Source organism: Rhipicephalus sanguineus, unplaced genomic scaffold (genome assembly GCF_013339695.2).
Source record: "Rhipicephalus sanguineus isolate Rsan-2018 unplaced genomic scaffold, BIME_Rsan_1.4 Seq10967, whole genome shotgun sequence".
Taxonomy (NCBI): Eukaryota; Metazoa; Arthropoda; class Arachnida; order Ixodida; family Ixodidae; genus Rhipicephalus; species Rhipicephalus sanguineus.
In genome coordinates, this window is record NW_023614315.1 from 494,316 (window position 1) to 502,813 (window position 8,498).

Genomic DNA, 8,498 nt, shown 5'->3' on the forward strand with positions numbered 1-8,498 from the left:
GACTATAGTGAATCTGTCGTCTTGTAGCACGTATATATAATGTAAATTATAATATATAGTGCATTGAATACAAGGGGCAGTGCAAACATGGCGTAAACAAGCAGGGTACGAGTCAAAACATGGGCCGTGTGCGCAGCACAGATTTCTTTGCGCTCCACAATGAAGGAATTGCCTTGTAAGTTTTACCGCTACACAGGGGTGTAATGCGACGAAAACTAAATGCCACGCTGTGAAGCTTGCTACCTGTGGCTGTAATTAGTTGCTGGAAAGATGTTGCTTCAGTGGCGCAAAGTGTTGTCAGGACGTCCGATACGTACACGTTTCACACGGGCAGGTTGATGATAAATAAGTAATGGGAAAACTTTAACGGCTTCACAGCAGATTTAGAACGAACAATTGTCTCGAGGGACAGTCTGAGACGCATGAATATTTATTGATATTTACTGAGTATGTGCAGCACAATCTTCGTTTCATTGAGCTGCACATACTCAGTATATATCAAGACATGTACCAACTATATTAAGCTTCAGACAGGCATTTTATGCATTTTATTTATGGGTATATCGAACTATTTAGCGATGCCCTTTGATATTGATTTTCCTGGCGTAAACAAATAGTTTTTTTCATTATGTGATATTTAGGAGATGCTGGTGCTTCTGTATAGCACCGGCTACTCCTTTTTACTGATGATAGGATATGTGAAAAGCACAGCAATGAAAAAAAAATATTTCATAAACAACAGCTTGTCAAAAAGAGTTTTTCATAATGGTGTTTCATATATCGGCTTGACACCGTACGCATGCGATGGGAGCCATGCATGCATATGCGACATATATCGGTTGAGGGTGGCTATCCATCACCACGATGTACGTGTTCCGTAGGCACCGGGAACTCCACTGATAGATAATAAGCAATCTGCATCGCTGCCCCTAGTACACACATACTGTACTCCAAGTAGGGAGGCCAGCTTCGGCGTGACGCTCGTTCGCGTGGTGGCTCGATCGCCACAAGCATTCGTTTAAAACAAGCAATAATATTGATTATTCGGCGACTATCACGGAATATTAAAGCTAAACGTCTTTCTAAGCCACCTTTTGGGAAAGGCTGTTGCTAGGGCAGGGACTCCGGAACCGGGGGGGCAGTGGGGGCCATCGCCCCCACAGGTTCAAGACCAGTGGGGGCATGCCCCCACACTCAAAGCTGCTCCTCCCCCCTCTCGCCTTTTTTTCTCCTGGTACCAACCGTGTGGCTAGAGACCCCTTTTGACTAGCTAGTGTGCTCTCTTCCTTCAACAAACGAAACAAAATCTTCTGGAAGCCTGTGAATCTGACACTCTATTTGTCGGTGATTTTTCTACGTAAAAAGCACTGCCTGTTTTCGTCTGGTTCAACGTATCTTCTGTCCTGAAGTGGTTCTCGAGGAGGTAAAGGCCGGTACTCTATTCTGCAGCTCTTGCAGGAGCACATCTAAGCGCCACGACTCTAGGAATATGCCTCTCGTTCTCTCCGTTTTTCCTTGCTCCTAGCCAATCAATGATAAGAGGTCGGTGTAAACCCACGTGAGCACGATTTTAACCATGAACCTATCCAGAAACCTTTTTCTGGGGGCTCTTACCTCCCTTTATCGCTGTTCTTTCGCGTGTTTGTATGCGCGCGCGTACAATACACATTTAAACCTCCTTCTGCCTTCGCCATTGAAGTTGTCGCTTGAAATGTTCGTTTTCTTCCTGTTCGGCCCATACCACCTTCGCTCCTCCACACATAATGACCGCAGGGAAAATCAGATAGGCAAAAGCGCGGCCCACGTTCTTGTCGCTGAAGGGTGTGATTGACCACATCGGACCCAAGCCGTGAGCACCACCGCCGTCATCAACCCCTGCAGCGCTCCGGCCATGGAGTGCGAACCACCGCCCCGGACCGGGGTGCAAAAGCAGCCACGCGAGGTGAGATGAGCCTTTATCATTCCCTCGACGTGCGCTTGCTATTTTGTTGTTGTTTCCCCCAGTAGTGCGGAACACTCCGCCTCTGAGGTGTTAACTTGATGTGATTGCTATCTATTGTTGCAATTGGCATCTGAGGTGAATAAACACCTGCAGTTGAAAGACTTGTCTCTGTCCCCACTGGTCTGAAACCCGCCGCGGTCGCAACTCACGCGAACCGCGGGATAGCTAGGGGGTCACAGCTCTGACTGTTAGGGCTGCTGCGTAGCACTAGTAGCGAGTAACTACACTCCTCTAGTGCGCGGTGTGATCCAAACGAGGGACAGGTTCGCACGCGCGGCTTGTGTTCATGCTTGTGGCAAAAAGTAGAACCCCTATATTTGGCGCCCAACGTGGGGCCAGCGGTACGGCAGAGCGAGTCAGTTTGTGTGAGTGACTGCCACTACACGAACAACCATGGCAGCAGACAGGGCTGACTTACAGCCTTTGCAATTGCTGTCACGGATGCTGCCAATAAGCAACAGTTCGAAGGTGCGGTAACGGCTACTGCACATTCGATTCCTGAGGCGAACTTTAGCCAAAGGGAGTAGAAGTAGCACAGAGCAGGGGTATATATGAGCGGCTGGCTAGCGCGATGGGCACCCCTCCTGCAGCGATACGACTTACTGTTCGCTGCAGAGGGAGAACGAACGGCGTGTAGCGGACGCACTTTCGCGTACGCTCGTTGTCTGTGAAAAGAGTAACATTACTACTCAAATCACCTTGCCCGACACCGAGCCTGAGAGCGACGTAACTGCTGCGACGCTCAATGTTATCAGGAGGGGTAACATTACTACTCATTCTGATAATTTGAAACTCAGCCTGAGAGCAGAGTAACTGCTACAATGCTCGACGGCGACGGTCCGAAACGAAGGGCGGACGACCCACCTTCGTAGGACGAGAACGCTAACCACTACGACTGCGTCAGTTTAGTGGAAAGCTTGCTTAGCCGAAGGGAGTCGTCAGAGGCACAGCGGCAGGATCTCTTTTGTAAATACTTCTGTAGGTCTTTGATGGGCTCCGGGAGCCCGGCGGCGCGGCCGCGGCGCACGTTGACGCAGCTGGTATTGCTGTTAGTGCGCGGCGCTCTGAAGCAGCTAGTAACGCTGTGAGCGCGTTTCCTCCTACTTTCGATTCCTGCCCGCTGAGAACTGACCACTCCTTGCTAAGATAAATCCCCGCGGAGAAGGATACACATGAGTCCTTCAAAGCGGTGATTTCCCGCACGTTGGCACGCACACTCGTGCATAAGCTCATCGAGGTGTTCACGTGATTCGAATATCCAAAGCAGGTTATGACGGAAAATTCGTCCTGATTCTCTGTCGAAATCTTCGTGCACTCCTGCGTAGCCTTCGGCATTAAGCGCAGGAGAACGACCACGTAATGTGCCCAGGCAAGTCTCATTGAACGTGGGAACCGCAACATCAAGCACATGCTCGCTGAAATTGCGGGGACGCACAATTGCTCTCAGGGCTACTGTGAACACGCTCGACTGGCTTTACCGCCGCCACCCTCAATCTTTGAAGGGAGCTGCCTAATGCCGTAGAACATACTCTAGCGGAATGCAGCATGGCACTGGTTGCTTCGTCAGCACGCGCTGATTATGCAGCTGGGCTGCGCGCGAGGGTGACGAAGGCTTTGTGCAAAGCGCGACGGAACCTGAGCACTGCTCGTGCGGAGCAGAAAACGCAGTATGACCGCTCTCATCAGGACGTCAGTAAAAAGTGGGCGACCTGGTGTTGAAGCGCAATCATGTCCTAAGCGATGCCAGTAAGAAATTCTCAGCTTCTCTGGCACCGCAGTGGATAGGACCGTACCGGGTAGGAGAGACTGTCTCTTCTCTCGTGTACAAGCTGACGGACTTGACGCTAAGACCGATCGGCTGACCGGTGCATGTCTGTGATCTCAAACCCCACTATGACAGAGAGAACGAGTGGCCCGAGGGAAACGCTTCCCCGCGCCCGCAGGCAGTGGCATCCGAAGGCACGGCCCGACGTACGAGCTCAGTGCGACGCTACAACTTGCGATCTCGGCAGAAATGACTCTGTCCGGTTCGTAGGGGCTTTATTATGCGTGATATCGGACGGGACGCTCCTCTGATATCTAGCATGCAGCCTTCGAGAGCGAGCACGCGCTTGCTTTTTCGGAGAGTAAGAGAGGGGCTAACTTATTGTTCGAGTCGCAGATCACCCATCGGCAGCATTTCAACAGCAGCCAAGCCGAAACGACCGTTTTCGCCAGCAGATGCCCTATAGCCTGGCACTTCATCAAGCCGTCAACGCAAGCGTCCTACCGCAGAGAGCGGCGACACCAAAGCCTACAGCAGCAGCCAGAGTCAAGGCGAAAGAAAAACAGCAAAACAGCTTCCGGTCCCGAATGGCCTCGGTGCACAGAAGAATTCGCGGAACCACTGCATAGCCCGGCGAAGAGTTGCAGACCCGGCGACCGGACTACGGGGTGCACCCGCGGTACGAGCGTGGTATCCCGCTGCGCAGAACGGGGGTTGCAGCCGGCCAGCCGCAAACGTCGGGGGACCTTTCGACTCCTAACGCCTTAAAAGAAAAGAGGAAGAGAGGCCGCAGGAGCAGAGCGGACCCCTGCTGAGCAACTAGTGGCGAGCCGCTGAGGACGGGTCGGCGCCTTCTTAGCTGCTTTGCGTGCCGATAGTGTACCGATAGTCCCAGAGCAGCGGAGGCGCACGGCACGGAGAAATCTTCAACAGAAAAAGAAAGAACCATTCCACCACAAGCGGACATCTAACATCGGGACGGCCACCAGAATCGAGCCCAAAGCCGGGTGCCCCCCCCCCCCCCTTTCAACAGCACGGGCCCGCAAGTGCGAGCCAGCGATCGACGCCAGAGGCAAGCAAAAGCGTGCACGGTCCGAGCTGCCTGGTTTCCTGTCGCGCCCCCATCAGCTGTCATTCTTCCCCAGTGCCATCACTCAGCGATAACGGTGCTGTGACCTGCGTCTCCGTGCGGCTCCCCCATCGACACGGACGTCGCCGTGTTTCTGGTGGAGTCGCTAGCCCCCCTCTTAGAAAGCCCCTGGTAATGGCGGTCCTCTTTTTTTTGGCTAAAGGGTTCAATCAAGGAGGGGAGGATGTGGGGTTGCACACGCAACCCATTGTCTTCAACGCGGCGGCACCTCGACTTCGCGCTACGTTGGTACGCGCAATGGCGAGAGGGGTTGCGTGGGAGAGGGCATTGTGCCGCTCCCGCAGCCTTTCGCGCCCTGCTCCCTGGCCGAAGTCGAGATGCGCCGTTTTCCCTCCTTGCCCTTTTCTGGAGAGACTCCTCTCCAGACCCCGAGGAACGCGCGCGCTTCCTTGAGGGCCCCCGGGGTCTTCGGTCTTGGGCGGTGTGATTGACCACATCGGACCCAAGCCGTGAGCACCACCGCCGTCATCAACCCCTGCAGCGCTCCGGCCATGGAGTGCGAACCACCGCCCCGGACCGGGGTGCAAAAGCAGCCACGCGAGGTGAGATGAGCCTTTATCATTCCCTCGACGTGCGCTTGCTATTTTGTTGTTGTTTCCCCCAGTAGTGCGGAACACTCCGCCTCTGAGGTGTTAACTTGATGTGATTGCTATCTATTGTTGCAATTGGCATCTGAGGTGAATAAACACCTGCAGTTGAAAGACTTGTCTCTGTCCCCACTGGTCTGAAACCCGCCGCGGTCGCAACTCACGCGAACCGCGGGATAGCTAGGGGGTCACAGCTCTGACTGTTAGGGCTGCTGCGTAGCACTAGTAGCGAGTAACTACACTCCTCTAGTGCGCGGTGTGATCCAAACGAGGGACAGGTTCGCACGCGCGGCTTGTGTTCATGCTTGTGGCAAAAAGTAGAACCCCTATACACTTAAGCACGATTTTAACCGTGAACTTACCCAGTGGCGTAGCCATAAACTTTTTTTCTGGGGGTCTGACCTCTCTTTATCTATGTTCTTGCGTGTGGTAATAATTTCGGGGTGGTGAGGGGTTGAACATCTCAAACCTCCTACTAGCTTTGCCACTGAACTCATCGCTTGAAATGTTCGTTTTCTTCCCGTTCGAACCATCACACCTTGATTCTTCCGCACATAATGACTGCAGGGAAAATCGGAAAAGGCAGTCGCGGCCCACAGTTTTGTTGCTGAAAGGTTGCGATCTAGAAGCTCAGGCGTGTCAGCCTCCAAGAACACGGCGAGCTTTAAAGGGCAGATGCCGGAGCAAACTGACGATTTGAAAAAAAAATTAAGCATAGGCTTTCCTTCTTTCTTGCATTTTTTTTTCTAACCAGTAACTCGTTCACAGACTGCTTTTTTCTATCAAAGTACGTTCCCCCCTCCTCAATTTTCTCTGTGGATCGGTACCCAACGCCGTGTTCCCAGTGTGAGTAGGATGGGCGATGATTATATGACGTTCCTGAAGCAATTTTTGAAAAGACTTCGAGGCCTGGGGAGGGTCGCTAGTGTGGGCGTCTTCACTGGAAGGTGGAGTTGTCACTTGTGAACTCACTGTTGCTCACCAAATTAACATTTGCGTTTTTAGTTCGCAGACAAAGTCGTCTTCTCGGAAGTGCTTGCTGCAAACACGTCCGCGGGACTTCGCTTCATTGCCCTTTCTAAACTTTATGAGCCATGCGTCGTGATGTTCGTTATCCTTGAGTTAAAACCATAAATGTGAAATTACACTCGGCTCCGTTGCATGCGTGGTGCATTATTTGTGGCGCACAGCACCAGAGCACCATGCCGCCAAAAACATTGGTCACGCTTTCCAAGCTCCTGTTATTTCTAAATGTCAGTGCACATTAACTGGTTGTGAAATGAGGCTGATTGAAGTGGGAAACCTAAAAAAAAACGCGCTCGGGCCGCCGGCTTCCTGTCATCAGAGCAAGGTTCCGTGAAGCAAGATGGCATCACGTGATCCAACTTAGCACGTACGCCACAACGAATCCAGTACCTGTGTCTCCAGTGGCGGGCCTCGTGTAAAATGACACTAAAGAGATGCAGAAAGTAGAACTGTAGTGGCAAATTATCTTATTACGATCACATTCATGCCATTCTTACTGTGAACTGAGCTTTAACAAGTGAGAAAATATCGAAAAACTTAAGGATATGTACTAACGCCCCTCCATGTTTCTCGTTGTGATCACAAACGCAGTCCGGTTGGGATCATTCGTTTTTATTTTGCTTCTGCCGGTGAGCGCGGTGGTGATAACAGCAGCCAAGGTGTAGATTTTACCGCAGTGATGTTGACGTCGTTTGTACGAGCGAGCTTCGCAGCGATTCTGCATCGGATTTCACACGCGTGTGCGGCCGCTTTCCCGCAGAGAACTATGGTGCCTCGATGGTTTTGATCACATGGTACATTTCTCCTCACTGGCACCCTCCCTCCTGCTCTTCGGATGCGTGCCGCATTCCACTGCATCATGCACTGCATGGCTCCTCTCTCCACTGCATGGCGCCTCTGCTCGAGTTCTCCAAGAGGCAATTCGCCATAAATAAAAACGCAAAATGAAATACGCGTGTACACAAGCAGTATTTGGCAATTGGACGCCTCGCATGCCGTCGACGAAAACGAGGCTTCGCTTTCCGTCTGTTGGAGCCAGGCTTCGTACGCAGAAAGAGCTGCCGCCACCGCGACGGAGGATCATTGCAGACTCACTGAAATGCAATCATGCTTCCACTGCGAGATCTTCCCTGCGACGTTCAAAGTCTGCAACCACATCCATAGCGGCAATCACGAAAGCCGCTGCCATGCACGGCCGTTTATTCACGTGGTGACGTATCATTGCGCCTTAACTCGCTGAGAGCAACAAGATTCGTGAAGACATTTCTTCAGCGCCGAGTCTGGGGCGAAAGAAATTGAGTAAAAGATGTTCGGCCTTTGCTTGCAAATATCACCACGAATGAGTCATCTTTTCACACCCAACTGAAACTGCACGCATTTTTCAGTACCCCTGTTCATTCCAGCTGAACTTCATATTTGCCGTTAGTGTTCGTTTTTTCCCTAACTGGCTGTGCATATCACACGCCCAAGCAGGTAGAGAATGATCAAGAACATCGACCTCACTGTCAGCTTCAATAGGCGGTAAGCTACAACCAGACTTCCTTTTCTGCTTATACAGCTCTAGATTTCGCGTTTGATGTTCCGCGTAAACGTGTTATTGTCGCTACATAAGATGGTATCAGCGTCATCTGGTCGATATAGACTTTGGGCGAGGCAAAAAACAAGAAATAGGCTGTGAGCAACCTAGATCGGCAGTGTCTATTCTCCCAGCAGCCGATAAATCTGAAAATATTTCACCTGGCAGTCGCGTCATATTGGTAATCGGAAACCGCGTATATATATATATATATATATATAATATATATATATATATATATCACATACACACGATGCAACATTCAACCCACGGACGTCGCCCCCACACGTCATGTATACTTCCGGAGCCCCTGTGCTAGGGTTACGTCCAGACGTAACTGTAGTCACCGCTATCGTTACGTCCAGACTAAAGTCCCTAGATTTTTCCCTGTT